Below are 17,580 nucleotides of genomic sequence, written 5' to 3'. Positions count from 1 at the left end.
AATTTCTTGAAAATTAAAACTGACCAAAACTAGTACGTGATTAATACAAATCTAAAGAGGCTTATATCTGTAAAATACACTGAATTTATTCTCAAAATCTTCCCACAAAGAAATTCAAGATACTAATGATTTTATTGGTAAATTCTAATTTAAATCACTCAGTTAAAGAAGAAATAATAACAATCTTACTTTTACAACATAGAAGAGGAAAATATTCCTAAGCTCCTTCATGAGTTCAGAATTTAAAAATTTATAAATTCAGTAAGTTATAAAGATTACTTTATAAAATCGCTGTTAAAAACCTAAGCAAAATTATGAAATAATATATAAGAACAAAACTTAACAAAATATTAGTCAGTACAATCTAGCAATAAATTAAATGAATATCAGTGATGACATAAAATTAATACATAAAATAATGACCAATATGGTTCTATTCCAAAAATTCAAGGGTGATTTAACACTTGAAAAATCGATCTACATAATTCATAGAATGAAAGAGAAAAAATGTATGTGATTGGCCAAAAAGTTTGTTGGGGTTTTCATAAGATGTTACGGAAAAAACAAAATGAACTTTTTTTCCAACCGAATAATTATTTTCATGGATGCAAAGAAAAATGAAAAAGCTCAACATTCAATATTATGACAAAAACTCTCAGTAAATTTTGCAATAGAAGACAGTTTCCTCTAACAGAAATCTATGAAAAAAAAAAGAGGGGGGAAGAGAAGAAAACAGAAAATAAAAGTCTACAGCTAATAACATACTTAATTAGTAGTAAAAATATTGAAAGATTTACCCTTAGAATTAAGAAAAACACCCGGATTTCTGTTGTTCCCATTTCTACACAGTATTAGATACCTTCCAATTCAGGGGGCTCTGGTTAGATCTCTGGTTGGGGGACTAAGATCCCACTTGCCATGCAGCATGGCAAAAAACAAAAACCAAACAAAACACAGATTTAAGACAGGAAATACATTCTCTCTCTCTCTCTTTCTCTCTGTGTGTATATATATATATATATAAACATTTGAAAGTGAAAGTGAAAAGTGAATGAGTATGTTAGTCACTCAGTCATGTCAGATCCTTTTTGACTCCATGGACTTTATATATATATATATATATAAACATTTGAAAGTGAAAGCGAAAAGTGAATGAGTATGTTAGTCACTCAGTCATGTCAGATCCTTTTTGACTCCATGGACTTTAACCCATCCGGTTCCTCTGTCCTTGAAATTCTCCAGGCAAGAATACTAGAGTGAGTACCATTCCCTTCTTCAAGGGATCTTCCTGACCCAGGGATTGAACCCAAGTCTCTTGCATTGCAGGCCGATTCTTTATCATCTGAGCCACCAAGGAAGCCATTTGAAAAGGAGGAAATAAAACTGTTTTTATTCCCAAGGGACATGATTATTTACAGAGAAAATCCTAAGGGATCTATAAAACAACTAGAACATTATATGAATTTAGTAAATTTTTTACTAAAAAATTTAAGGGGTTCCACACAAAAGCTAATTCCAATTTTTATATACATTTGGTAAACACATAGAAATTAAATTTAAAAGAAAAATTTTATTTACAATAATGTCTGTTACAGTATCACCCAGCCCTTTGCTGGGACTGTGGCTTAGAGCGCCACCTCCTCCCCTTTATAAGGCCAGAAGTCAAGACACACCACATCACAGCAGCATTTATTAAAACACAAAAAAAGGTACATGCTTACTTTTCACTCAGGCGTAAGCAAAGCAAGGTCATTCCTGAGAAAGAGGCGTGACCCGTGAGCAAAAACAGCCTCAGAGGGAGGTGATGGGGACAGCTTGAGGCCAGCAGGAAAAGTATATATAGTGTAAGGGCTGTGCTGGGCCCACCCCGGGAGTGCAGCGGAGCATATATTGGCTGTTATTAGCCTGACAGATACTTAACAGTTCAGCCAAAAGTTGTTTTCCGGGCATCACTTAATTATGTTCATCCACAACATCAAAAGGTAATAAGAATAAATACAACAGGAGATATATATATATATATGTATGTATAATGGTACACTGAAATCTATAGAATTTTGCTAAGCAGAATTTTAAAAGATTTAAATAAAAAAAGAAAATAAATATGAATATGAGTAAACTCTTAAGATGACAGCTCTCCAAGTTTGTTCTATAGATTGAGCTGAAATGTATTATAATTTTATTTGTTGGCTTTGTTGTGGAAATTGATAAAGAAATTATAAACTTTATAAAGAAATGAAAAAGATCTAGATTATTCAGTGCAACTCGATAAAGAACAAAGTTGCATCATCAGTACCTGATTATAAAGTTATGATAATCAAGACAGGGAAGTACTTGTATAAGAATAAAAAGAAATAGATCATTATAATAGAGTGAAGAAGTAGACCCAGGCTTATGCAATCATTTAATTTTTATATTGAGATGAAACCAGAGAGAAAATTGTTTTTAAACAAAAATTATTAAAAATTAACGTTACTCAAAGACGTGCCTTGATTAGAAATATTTCTTGAACTTAATGCATGATTTATTTGTATTTATATGCAAATTAGTATGATTTAAAAATCTTCAAAAATAGCATAAACATATTAGAATCATTTTATATTTTCTCAACTCCTTGCCAGCTTTCTATCTGACTTTCTTTTTTTTTATTTTATAAATTATAGTAATTTTTATCTCATTGCTAAAATTTAAAAAATATGTTTTCAGGGTTATAGCTCAGATGTCTAGAACTTTTTAAAGTAATAACTTGTTTATAGCATTTAGAGCTAACTTTATTTATTGTAGGGAACTTTTGAATTCCCTTATTTAGATTTATTTCTTTGTAAGCAAATAGATCTTTTAAATTTCAGAGACTATCATCTAAATCACTTTTTTCCCCTCGAGAAATAAGCAAAAATATAACTATTTATTTGCAAATATTTTGTATTCACACAATAGAGGAAATACTAAACTTTCAAACAACCAAAGCAGTCTTATAATAGCTTATAAATGAGTTTTCCCTACTTCATTATGTGATGTTTTCTCAATACATGGGAAAACAGTTATTAACTCTAAACTCTAAACAGAGTTCAGAGTTATTGTGGGTTGCATTAGGATTGACTTTAATATTTATTATCACCTGTGGTCAACATATGAAGATCTTCACTATAGACTTGCTCTCCTTTGTGTACATTTTATGAAAATTCCCTGATATTTTCTGAAGAGCAAGGAAAAACTTCATTTCTTAGAACTCATGTCAGGATCTTATGGAGGCATAAAGCTACAGATAGGTCTTCTCAGGTGAGTCAGTGGTAAAGACTTCAGCTGCCAATGCAAGAGACTCAGGAGTTGTGAGTTTGATCCCTGGGTCCAGAAGATCCCCTGGAACAGGAAATGGCAACCCACCCCAGTATTCTTGCCAGGAGAATCCCATGCACAGAGGAGCCTGGTGGGATATAGCCCATAGGGTTGTAAAAAGTTGGACACAACTGAGCCACTGAAGAGCCAAGCTACAGGCAAGCCAGAAACCATCAGTTCCCATCCTATCTGCATCCACATCTCAACATTTATGTCTACCATACAATCATTGTAAAAAGCAATTAGAATTCTTTGTGGTTACTCCAATATCAGTATTGGTTTATACTTTATATTTCCATAGTACACACAAATGGTAAATGTCCATGTCCAATGAACTCCTTATGTTTAAAAATTGTTTCCATAGATACAAAAGAAAGCTAAAAATAGGGCTAAGTACTTTCCTCTTATAAGCAGATTTTTAAAAATTTTAATTTACAACATCAGGTGGAAAAGATCAACAAAACTGAATGCAAAGTATAAGATAAAAAGTGCTGGTTATTTTAAATAATTGGTAAAAATATAAAATAATTCTCTAGTGTTCCAGATGCTTGGAGATATGAGAATCTTCAAGAAAAACAACATATATAAAGATAATCAGGTTTCCTGACTTCCACTACTTCAAATATTGGTATCTTCTACTATCTGATACAAACCAAGTGACCATTTGAAAAAAGTTAGTTTTGTCAATGTTATTCTCTGCAGTTGAGGTGAAGAGAAATAAACTAGATGTGTGCAGCTAGAAATATTAATTTGCCATTAATGAGTTGAATAAAATTGAAGGAGAAGCTGTTTGACACAGGCTAGCATTGTATCAGAATTTAAAGGGATTTAAGCTGAGATGCTTAGTAGACATCCAAATGCAGATTCTAGTCAGCACTTTGATAAATGAGTCTTTTGTTCAGAGGAAAAATTTAGTGAAAATATAAAGTGAAGAACTGGTAAATTAATGGATGGTGTTTAAAGCCTTGAGATTGGATAAGATAGAAAAAGGAGACATCCTGGAACTGTGCTCAAAGGTACCTTAATATCTTGAGGTTATCGATACAAGGAGAACCTAGTGAAGGGAACAGAAGTAACCAATGGAGTGGAGAAATACCACATAATGTCCTGGAAACTAGGAAAAAACATTTAGTTCAGAAAGGAAAGAATGATTAAATACTGCATCAGATACTACTCATAGGTGAAATTATACAGGGGGCAAGAATTAACTATGAGTTGTAATAATTTCCAAGTGATTGTTACCTTTGATAAGATTTCATTTAATGGACTTCTTTGTACAAATAACTTATTGTAGTGATTTCAGAGAGAAAAAGAACAAAATAAAAAAATATTTATGGACTTCTCTTTCAAAGCTTTTCTTGTAAAGAAATAGAATTAGCTTAACTGCTAAAGGATATTGACGTGCTTTTATTTATTTATGAGGTAAATAAGTTATAGCTTAATGAGGTTGTAGACAATGAGGAAAATGCTGAAACAATGTCCATGCAGTTTTCATCACAATTCCCATAGGATCATCCATTCACTAATCTCAGCAATTTGGTTATAGTACTCTTTTGCAAGTGTAAATTTTGAAAAATTTTGAAGGTTATGAAGCTGGCCCTGGCAGAAATAAAAAATTTCACCAAAATAATGCAAAATGGACACATGATAGAGCTGAGAGGATAGCAACAAAGTACCAATGGATTAGAAAATCTAAAAAGATATTTCTCTGTGTAAGTGCATGTCTGTGCCTGTGTGCATGCATGTGTGTATGAGTGAGTGAGACCAAAGAATATAAGTATGATTACTATATAAAATCAAAATAATGATTATAAATAAATGTCATCTGTACAAATGGATATACAGTTAGGTATAAGCAAAATTATATCATTGCCTTGCAAAATATGTTTTTAAAAAACTCCCGTAAGATTGAAAATATTTTCAGATTTTAAATGTTTACAAAAGTATTAGGTGAGCAATTTCATCAAATTATTTTTAATACACATTTTCCTGATTAGAGAAGTTCTGCATCTTTTTTATGGCTTGTAATATTTAAGAGTTACTTACAAACTTTAAGAGTTCCAGATATCTTTGTCAGTTATATGGGTTATAAATGCCTTATTTTCCCCCACAGTGTGACTTGTCTTTAAACTTTGTTAAAACTCTTATAAAATTATTTATTTTAGTGTGGTCAAACTGAAAAAAAAAACAAAACACAGCTTTCGCTATAAGAACCTTTCTCAGCAAAGTGATATCTCTGCTTTTTAATATACTGTCTAGGTTTGTCATAGCTTTCCTTTCAAAGAGCAAATCTCTTTTAATTTCATGGCTGCCGTCATCATCCACAGTGATTTGAGACCCCAAGAAAATAAAATCTGTCACTGTTTACATTTTTCCCCATCTATTTTCAATAAATATTTTCTAAAGTAAATCTGTCCTGAATATTCATTGGAGAGACTGATGCTGAAGCTGAAACTCCAATACTTTGGCCACCTGATGCGAAGAACTGACTCATTTAAAAAGACCCTGATGCTGGGAAAGATTGAAGGTGGGAGGAGAAGGGGACGACAGAGAATGAGACGGTTGAATGGCATCACCAACCCAATGGACATGAGTTTGAGTAAACTCTGGGAGTTGGTGATGGACAGGGAGGGCTGGCGTGCTGCAGTCCACGAGGTTGCAAAGAGTTGGACACAACTGAGCAACTGAAATAATTTGTCATGAAGTGATGGGACCAGATGCCATAATGTTAGTATTTTGAATGCTGAGTTTTAAGCCAAACTTTTCACTTTCTTTCACCCTCATCAACAGGCTTCTTGGTTCCTCTTTACTTTTTGCTGTTACAGTGGTATCATCTGCATATCTAAGGTTGTTGATATTTCTCCTGGCAACCGTGGTTCCAGCTTGTGATTCATTTAGACTGGCATTTCACATGATGTACTCTGCATATAAATTAAATAGACAGGATTGCAATTTACAGCCTTGATCTATACCTTTCCCAATTTTGAACCAGTCAGTTGTTCCATGTCCCATTCTAACTGTAGCTTCTTGACCTGTATACAGGTTTCTCAGGAGGCAGGTAAGGTGGTCTGATATTCCCATCCCTTTAGAATTTTCCACTGTTTGTTGTGATCCACACAGTCAAAGACTTTACTGTAGTCAATAAAGCAGAAATAGAGGTTTTTCTGAAAGGTCTGTATAATCAAAGTTCATATAGTCAAAGCTACAGTGTTTTCAGTAGTCATCTATGGATGTGAGAGTTGGACTGTAAAGAAACCCTCATGAGTGCCGAAGAATTGATGCTTTTACATTGTGGTTTTGGGGAACACCCTGGAGAGTCCTTTGGACAGCAAGGAGATCAAGTCAGTCAATTCTAAAAGAAATCAGTCCTGAATATTCATTAGAATGCCTGATGCTGAAGCTGAAGCTCCAATACTTTGGCCACCGGATGTGAAGAATTGACTCATTGGAAATGACCCTGATGCTGGGAGAGATTGAGAGCAGGAGAAGGGGATGACAGAGGATGAGATGGTTGGATGGCATCACCAACTCAATAGACATGAGTTAGAGCAAAGTGTGAGAGATAGTGAAGGGCGGGGAAACCTGCCGTCCTGCAGTTCATGGGGTTGCAAAGAGTCAGATGTAACTTAGCAACTGAACAGCAACTTTGTGCTTTATGTTTTTTGTCTTGCTAAGAAATAGCATGCTAACATGACTTCCTGAAGATATTCTAATCTACTTTTATAAATTGCTTAGCATTATGCTTTCCTCATATAAGTTTTTAATCTACTTTTGAATTAGTTTTTCTGGCACAGATAGTCAAAACAAATAGCTGACTTTCACATGGGTACTAATTTTTCTCTATATCATAAATATTTCCCATTTTGCATCAATTCTATTATTAAATTTCACACAAAGAAATGTTTTATTCACAGAGTGAGAAGAAATATTTAAATACAGTTTTATTTAAAAGGAGTTGTCTTTTCTACTACCAGCAGTAATGGGAATTAAGCACATGATAACCTTTTTTCGTGAAACTAAAGTCACAATCTCTTGGTATATACTAAAAAATGTCATACCTTTAGGTAATACTGTTTCTGAGTATCACAAAATAGTATTTCAGCACTCAGTAAAATGCATAAACAAAGCCATTTAAAGATACTTTCTCTGCTACATTTGGGTAAGTAAAGAAAATCTTTTCTCATAAATGAGCCTGTATTTCCTATTCTCTAGAGGTTTTCAAAAGGCCAACTGCCAATTTTACTTGAAAAAAATGACCTCTGTGTTCTTATTGTGAGATAAATCAACCTATGTAGCTCTTTAGTACAGCTTTTTATTGTTTAATATAATCAGTTCCAGTGGGTGAAAATTTTTTGCTTCTGGTAAATACATTTTAAACAATGGCACAGGCAAATTTTAGATATTTTAGACATTGCTGAGTAGAATGTGATTATTTCATATTCTGAGTCACAGAGGGAGTAAATAATGTCTTTAAAAAGGTCACAGATAGCTATTGCTAGGATTGGAATTCTGATTTTATCTACCAGACAGAACACTTTGATTATGGCATCATTCCAACTTTTACAGCAATCAATTCATTTAAGCAATTACAAACATATAATTTGATACATTGCTATTTTAAACACTTGAAATAAATGTGAATTTTATGAAAAAGACAGAATGTTGGAGATTGAATATTTCTCAAGGCAACAATAACTCACTTTTAGAACTTGGAAGAACTATTTCAAAGTAATCATGATTCACATAATAGCATTGCATGCATATAGAGAGAGCAAATTTGAAGCCAGTTCATCTAACATTATCTCACAAACATCCTAGTCATCACTCTGAGTGAGGATTATCTTTCTTGTATTAAAGTTCCAAATAATATCTTCAAAAATTAAAATAATTAGTTTTTTGGTCTACCATCTCAAACTGTATTCACAATTTAATAAATCATTAATTTTTTTATATTTAGAAACTTTTAACAATACTACATCTGCATTATAGTCTATCATTTATTTATTTTGATGCAGTGACCCTTCAGGATAAATGTAGTGTAATGTTACTTTAGTAATCAAAATTGTAAATATGGCAAACTAGAATAAGTTTTTATCTGGCAGTTTAATTGATGGTTTCAGTAGGAAGACTATAATAAAAAACAATATCAATTTAAATACTGGTGAGGCAGAAATTTTTCTAATAAATTAGAAATGTGGGTTGTAAAACATAAGGAAAATAGATTTCCATTCTTGTGATTCAATATTAATACCATCTTATATTGTCATAAAATCAAATTCTGATATGTGAATTTCTCTTTCCTATGATTGCCTTTAGTTTCAAAATCAGAAACTTTGTCACAAACTTTAGTAAGAACTCAAATTGACTCCTACTCCTTTTACCCGTATCTTCAGTCTTGTGAATACATATATACATATATTCACTTTCATGGATCACAGCCTTGTTTGTAGTAAAGGGGCTTGTGTAGCTCAGTGAAGCTATGAGCCCTGCTGTGCAGAGCCACCCCAGATGACTGGGTCATGGTGGAGAGTTCTGACAAAGCTCCAGTGGTCCCCTGGAAAAGGGATTGGCAAACTGCTCCAGTAAAGTTGCCCTGAGAATCCCATGAACTGCATAAAAAGGTAAAAAGATATGATACCAGCAGATGAATCCTCCAGGTTAGGAGGTGTCCACTATGCTGCAATTACTAATAGCTACAGAAAGAATGAAGCAACTTGGCCAAAGCAGAAATGGTGCTCAGTTGTGGATGAGTCTTGTTGTGGATGTAAAATGCAATGCTGTAGAGAACAATACTGCATAGGAACCTGGACGATTAAGTCCATGAATTAAGGCAAACTGGACATGGTCAAGCAGGAGATGGCAAGAGTGAAAATCGACATCGTAGGAATCAGTGAACTAAAATGGATGGAAATAAGAGAAGTTAAATCAGATGAACACTATATCTACAATTGTGGGCAAGAATCCTTTAGAAGAAGTGGAGTAGCACACATAGCAAAAAAAAAAAAAAGAAGTACTTGGGTGCAATCTCAAAAACAACAGATTGATCTTGGTTCATTACCAAGGCAAATGATTCAACATCACAGTAATCCAAGTCTGTGCCCCAACCACTGATGGCAAAGAAGCTGAAGTTGACAAGTTCTATGAAGACCTATAGGAGACACAGGATAGAACCCAGGTCTCCCACATTGCAGGCAGATTCTTTACCAGCCGAGCCACTAGGGAAGCCCAAGAATGCTGGAGTGTATAGCCTATCCCTTCTCCAGTGGATCTTCCTGATCCAGGAATTAAACTGGGGTCTCCTGCATTGCAGATGGTTTCTTTACCAATTGAGCTACCAGGGAAGCCTTGACACAGGATAAGCAGGTTTGAACCCTGGGTTGGGAAGATCTCCTGGAGGAGGGTATGGCAACCCACTCCAGTATTCTTGCCTGGAGAATTCAATGGACTAAGGAGGCTGGCAAGTTATAGTCCATAGGGGCCCAGAGTCAGACATGACTAAGGTGACTGAGCATGTGTACACATGAAGAACTGCAAGACCTTCTAGAATTAACACCCCCAAAAAACAATGTCCTTTTCATCAAAGTGAATTGGAATGCAAAAGGAGGAAGTCAACAGATACTTGGAGTAACAGGCAAGTATGACCTTGGCGTACAAATTGCAACAAGGCAAAGTCTAACAGAGTTTTGTCAAGAAAACACACTGGTCATAGCAAACAGCCTAATCCAACAATACAATAGATGACTCTACACATGGAAATCACCAAGTGGTCAAAACTGAAATGTGATTATATTCTCTGCAGCCAAAGATGGAGACATTATATACAGTCAGCAAAAACAAGACATGGAGCTGACTTTTGCTTATCATCTGCTCCTTATGATGAAATTCAGGCTTAAATTGAAAAAGTAGAAAAAATCACTAGGTCATTCAGGTATGACCTAAATCAAATCTTTTGTGATTATTCAGTGGAGGTAATGAATAGATTCAAAGGATTAGATCTGGTAGACCGAATGCCTGAAGAACTATGAATGGAGGTTCATACCATTGTGCAGGAGGCAGTGACCAAAACCATCCACAAGAAAAAGAAACGCAAAGTCAAAGTTGTCTGAGGAGACTTTACTAATAGCTGAGGAAAAAGAGAAGTGAAGAGCAAAGGAGAAAGACAAAGATATACGCAACTGAAGGCAGAGTTCCAGAGAATAGCAAGGAGAGATAAGAAGGCCTTCTTAAGTGAACAATGAAAGAAATAGACAAAAACGATAGAATGGGAAAGCTAGAGATCTCTTCAAAAAAATTGGAGACATCAAGGGAACGAATCAAAAGAGATTAAGAAGAGGTGGCAAGAATGTACAGAAGAACTATACAAGAAACGTATTAATGATCCAGATAACCACTATGGTGTCATCATTCACCTAAAGCCAGACATTCTGAAGTGTGAAGTCAAGTAGCCCTTAGGAAGCATTACTAGAAACAAAGCTAGTAGAAGTGATAGAATTCCAGCTGAGCTATTTAAAATCCTAAAAGATGATGCTGTTAAAGTGTTGCACTCAATTTGCCAGCAAATTTGGAAAACTCAACAGTGGCCACAGGACTTGAAAATGTTAGTTTTCATCCCAGTCCTGAAGAAGGGCAATGCTAAAGAATGTTCAAGCTACCACACAGTTGCACTCATTTCACATGCTAGTAAGATAGTGCTCAAAATCCTTCATGCTAGGCTTCACCAGTACGTGAACCAAGAAATTCCAGATATACCAGCTGGATTTAGAAAAGACAGAGGAACCAGAGATGAAATTTCCAACATTCATTGGATCATAGATAAAGCAAGGGAATTCCAGAAAAAAAAAATCTATGTCTGCTTCATTGACTGTGCAAAAGCTTTTGGTTGTATGAATGACAACAAACTGGAAAATTCGTAAAGAGATGGGAATAACAAACCACCTTATCTGTCTCCTGAGAAACCTGTATGCAGGTCAAGAAGCAACAATTAGAACTGGTCATGGAACAACTGGTTACAAATTGGAAAAGGAGTACAACAAGACTGTATTGTCACACTGTTTGTTTACTTTATATGCAGAGTACATCATGTGAAATGCCAGGCTGAATGAAACACAAGCTGGCATCAAGATTGCTGGGAGAGATGTCAATAACCTTACATAGGCAGATGATACCACTCTAATGACAGTGAATTGTAACTAAAGAGGCTCTTGTTGAGGGTAGAAGAGGATAGTAAAAAAAAAAAAAAAAGCTGGCTTGAAATTCAACATTCAAAAATCTAAGATCATGGCGTCCAGTCCCATCTCTTTATGGCCAATAGAAGGGGAAAAATTGGTAATGCTGACAGATTTTACCTTCTTGCCTTCCAAAATCAATGTGGATGGTGATTAAGTTAGTAAACTGACTTCAAATCCATGTTATATGTATACATGTAATGCTATTATGTCAGTCTCAATTACTTGGAAATATTGCTTTTGAACTTTAAAAATGGGATGCTATCATCTTGAGAAATAGTCCAGGTTCTTTTTAATAAAACTGTTCTTTTTAATAAAATTCACATTTATTTTAAAAAGTTCAAATAGCAAAACAACACATTATATAAACTGAAAATTATTTAAAATGAATGTGCATATTATCATTTTTTGGAAAATTACATAAATATTTACGTGCACATATGTCTAGATGATGTGTCATTCTTACCTGTATGACACTGTCTTTTTTTAATAGCCCTTGAGTTCAGCTCTGTGAAAAGACACGGATGCTGGAGGAGCCTGTGTTTTGATTCGTGACTGGTGTTGCCGCTTGCAGAGCTTGGTGCTGTGACTACCAATTAAGCCCCAGGTCAGCTCAGAGTCTGCGTTGAACAAAGCTCCCTCCTCTGTTTGTGGCTGATCCATGTAATGTTTTTGCTTGTTACAGCTTTGTTGGGTGCTGAAGTTCTGTTTGGAATACTTTGAAAACTTTCCTTTGCTTGATGACTTACATCCTTGTTTGGTTCAAAGAGATGATTGGTGCCTACTGTGTAAGCAGTCCATTCTTATCCACAGAATCAGAATGGCCAATACCCTTGAGTAAATTATTTTGATTGACCCTGTAGGTGCTTCAGAACATACTTGTATCAGAAGTCTTGACTCATATATGTACATGTCTGTTACAATGTCTCTTTTATTCACCTTCTACATTGTTCACTTTTTATGTAAATGTGAGGTCAGAAATTAGCTTTCTTATTTCACTTATCAGAATTGAAATTAATCCCAGCAATTGGAGTCTTCAGCACTACTAGTGATGGTTGAATCCAAATATTTCCTTAGGTAATAGGCAAATCACATTGTTCATCTTTACCTGGATTTACAATTTGTCAAATGGGTGAAGTAATAATGTTAATACTAAAGAAAACTTTTTAATGTGGCAGGCACAAAATTTTGACTCAATCCATCATATCTAAGGATTTAGTTCATTTTTAAGATGATTTCACAGTGTGATTATAGCTATGTAGTTGTATGTTTAAATGCATTCACTCCAAAAGTGAAAATTTTGATTTACAAAATGACTCTGAAAATGTTAACAGCAGGTGACTTTACCTGCTTACTACATTAGTAGCTATATTATTACTTAGCTATGTTTGGTTAGTGCATTTAGGATATTAGTTTGCAAAATTAAATTTGTATAAAGTATGAACATTTATTTGATCAAAATAGGCACTTACATCATTAATATTTAGAAATAATATGCCTTATATTAATTTAATTTGCATTATTTTGGCATAGTTAATTGATACATTAGGCAACATAGAAATTGTATTATTATAATAAGCTTTAATTTAGGATATATAGTGTATAATTCCTTAGGATCTTTTTATATGCATACATAAATGATATATGGACAGTGTCATATGCATAATGGCAATTCTTTAATTCTATAAATAATTGTAAAATTATACTGCAGTTGATTGCAACAGCCTAAGTTCACCAAGGTTTACATCAGGAATGTAAGATTTAATGAAGTGTAATGAGTTTACAAATATACTAAAATCTTATTTCTTGGTGTAGAAATAAACATTCCAGACTCATAAACACTATTGCAATTTCAGCTTTGTTGTAGTTGGAATGAAGTGAAGAACAACAAGGATAATTCAAAATGGTCAAACCTGATCAAAACATGTACTAAATGTCATATTATCCACTGCAGTGTCCTAAACACTGTGCAGAACAAGTATAGTCGATGCAATCTACAGTTTCTAGTTCATCCTTCATAGTTCAATAACCATAGCATATAGGAAAATGTGAGAATGCAGATATATAATCAATATTATCAATAAATGCATGCTCTTCTCTTTTGAATTCCCGGATATACCATTTGTAGGCTACTTGTTTACTGAGCTATTTTAATTAAATGGACTGATAGATATTATTGAAGTCTGTGCACATTTCAGCCAGGTATGTTTGGATATTTATTTCTGTTTTCAAGAGAGATTATTTTCAACATCGACTCTTGTCACAGTGGTAGAGACCGTGTCCATGAGAAAAACTTTCAGTGACTAACAAACCTAAGGTAGAAATAGACATCTGCCTGATTATGTGCATGCGTGTGTTAGTCACTCAGTCGTGTCTGATTCTTTGCAACCCCGTGAACTATAGCTCACCAGGCTCCCTTGTCCATGGGAATGTCCAGGCAAGAATACTGGAGTGGGTAGCTATTCCCTTCTTCAGGGGATCTTCTCAACCCAGGGATCAAACCTGGATCTCCTGCATTGCAGGCAGATTCTTTACTATCTGAGCCACCAGGGAAGCCAACATCTGCCTGATTAACAAGAATCAAATAATATATAGTATGATCCAGAATGTCTGTATGCTCTAGGAAGCAAGTTTACATGTCAAAATCTAACAGTCTTCTCACAACTGATAGAAAAGAATAGCAATGCCAACTGTTTCACAATCCACTTCTTTCTTCTTCTCTAGCTTTGAATTATTCTTTGTCAACATTTCCTGAATAGTTAAATTGTTTTAAAATTATTATCTAGTCTTGCTTCTCTACCATAGAGAAGTAGAACATTATCATCAGAAGAGCAGAGGAATAGAACAGCTGAAACAGGCCTTAGAGAATACCTGCAGAAATGTGTAAATGGGAATTTGAAACAGAAAACCTCAAGTAACTTTTCCAAAGTCATGCTGCTGGTTACACAGAGAGGGAGTTTAAAACCAAATTGCATTTCACTTTAACTCACTATCAGCAAATGATCCAGTGGGCTAGTTCTCTCTCTGCCCATTTTTCACTGTGGCTAAAAATTAGAACGCACATCCTGAAAACAGTACATAGTTGATTTGCAAGTTGTAGTGGGGATCAGTCAATAATTTTACAATCTATCCTTTTCAAAGTTTCTATTACTTTCCATGGAATGGGTGATTCTGTTTCAGAAGGTTTGTAAGGGCTATACATTTTGTTGGGATTTCCCAAGTGTCTCAGTTGGTAAAGAATCTGCCTGAATGCAGGAGACCTGGGTTCAGTCCTTGGGATTGGAAAATACCCTGGAGAAGGAAACTGCAACCCACTCCAGTATTTTGCCTGGAAATTCCCAAGGACAGAGGGGCCTGGTAGGCTACAGTCTGTGCGGTTGCAATGAGTTGGACATGACTTAGCAACTAAACCACCACCACCTTACATTTGTATGCAGTATTTTATATATTTGCAGAATTTCCTATGGCATATGGATAGATTTGATAAAATTATCAAAAGGAAAAAATGACATGTAAGTTTAGGATTCATAGTCTTTTCAGGAAAATAAAGCATACAGACATAACTGATTATATATATATATATATACATATATATATATATAAAATATATACGTAGACTGAATGATCATATTAAAAAAATCCCTTATTTTTGAAAATGCATACATGGTAAGATTATACACTTGCATTGTAGTTGAAGATGTATTATTCATTACCTATTCAATTTTTTTGATTATTACTTTCTTATTTTTAAGAATGTCTTCATTAATCAGAGTGCAAATTGTTTAGCTTAGCATGCACTCACCCACCCTGCTTAATATTCCATTATCAATTTTTATTTCTTGGGGATACTTTCATGCATTAGCACAAACTTTATGGCTTAAAAATAACAGAAATGTATTGCCTTACATTTCCCAGTTCAGTTCAGTTCAGTCGCTCAGTCATGGCTGACTCTTTGCAAAACCATGCATTGCAGCACTCCAGGCTTCACTGTTCATCAACTCCCAGAGCTTGCTCAAACTCAAGTCCATTGAGTCAGTGATGCCATCAAACCATCTCATTCTCTGCCATCCCCTTCTCCTGCCTTCAGTTCTTCCCAGCATCAGGGTCTTTTCCAGTGAGTCAGTCCTTCACATCAGGTAGACAGAGTATTGGAGATTGAACTTCATCATCAGTCCTTCCAATGATTATTCAGGACTGATTTCCTTTAGGATGGACTGGTTGGATCTCCTTGCAGTCCAGGGGACTCTCAAGAGTCTTCTCTATCACCACAGTTCAAAAACATCAATTCTTCAGTGCTCAGCTTTCTTTGTGGTCCAACTCTCACATCCATACATGACCACTGGAAAAACCATAGCTTGGACTAGATGGACCTTTGTTGGCAAAGTAATGCCTCTGCTTTTTTAATATGCTGTCTAGCTTTGTCATAGATTTTCTTCCAAGGAGCAAGCGGTTTTTTTTTTTTTTAAATTTTATAGCTGCAGTCACCATCTGCAGTGATTTTGGAGTCCAAGAAAATAAAGTCTGTCACCGTTTCTATTGTTTCCTCATATATTTGCCATGAAGTGATGGGACCAGATGCCATGATCTTCGTGTTTTGAATGTTGAGTTTTAAGCCAGTTTTTCAGCTCTGGCTCTTCCACTTTCATCAAGAGGTCCTTCAGTTCATCTTTGCTTTCTGCCATAAGGGTGGTGTCATCTGCATATCAGAAGTTATTGATATTTCTCCCAGCAATCTTGATTCCAGCTTGTGCTTCGTCCAGCCTGACATTTTGCATGATGTACTCTGCATAGAAGTTAAATAAGCAGGGTGACAATATACAGCCTTTATGTACTCCTTTCCCAATTTTGAACCAGTCCATTGTTCCATGTTCAGTTCTAACTATTGTCTCTTGATATGCCTACAGATTTCTACAGAGGCAGGTAAGGTGGTCTGGTATCCCTATCTCTTTAAAAATTTTCCACAGTTGCTGAGATCCTTAAAATCAAAGGCTTTGTCGTCAATAAAGCAGAAGTAGATGTTTTTCTGGAACTCTCTTGCTTTTTCTATGATCTAACAGATGTTGACAATTTGACCTCTGGTTTCTCTGCCTTTTCGAAATCCAGCTTGAACATCTGAAAGTTCTCAGTTCATGTACAGTTGAAGACTTGGGAATTTTGAGCATTACTTTGCTAGCTTGTGAGATGGGTGCAACTGTGCAGTAGCTTGAACATTCTTTGGCATTGCCTTTCTTTGGCATTGGAATGAAAACTGACCTTTTTCAGTCCTGTTACCACTGCTGAGAGTTCCAAATTTGCTGGCATATTGAGTGCAGCACTTTAACAGCATAACCTTTTAGGATTTGAAATAGCTCAGCTGGAATTCCATCTCCTCCACTAGCTTTGTTCATAGTGATGCTTCCTAAGCCCCACTTAGAGTCCTTGAAGCCAGAAATTCAAAACCAGCAGCATTTGTTGCTGAAATCAGGGTGGCGGCAGGGCTGGGTCCCTCCCAAAGCTCTACAGAATCTATTCCATGCCTCTTGCAGCTCCTGGTAGCTACTGCCATTCTTTGGTTTCTTCATTTCAGTCTTTCATCAGTGCATCACTTCAGTCTCTGCCTTGATGACCGCAGGGTCTTCTCCTCTTCTCTTTGTGTGTCAAATTTCCCTGTGCCTTTCTCTTGGAGAAGGAAATGGCAACCCACTCCAATATTCATGCCTGGAGAATTTCATGGACAGAGGAGCCTGGTGGGTTATGGTCCATGGAGTTGCAAAAGAGTCGGACATGACTGAGCGACTCACACAATTCTCTTATAAGGATATATATGATTGCACATAATCTAGTAAAGTCTTCCCATCTAAAGATTATTAACTTAATCTTTTGTGCAAAGACATTAACAGTTTACAAGGACTAGGGCGTGCATATTTTGAGGGGTTTGTGTGCATACTAAGTCACTGCAGTTGTTTCAGATTCTTTCTGACCCAATGGACTGTAGCCCACCAGGCTCCTCTGTCCATGCTATTCTCCAGAAAGAATACTG

Source organism: Cervus elaphus, chromosome 30, assembly GCF_910594005.1.
Source record: "Cervus elaphus chromosome 30, mCerEla1.1, whole genome shotgun sequence".
NCBI classification, from domain to species: Eukaryota; Metazoa; Chordata; class Mammalia; order Artiodactyla; family Cervidae; genus Cervus; species Cervus elaphus.
This window is presented reverse-complemented; position numbering follows the sequence as displayed.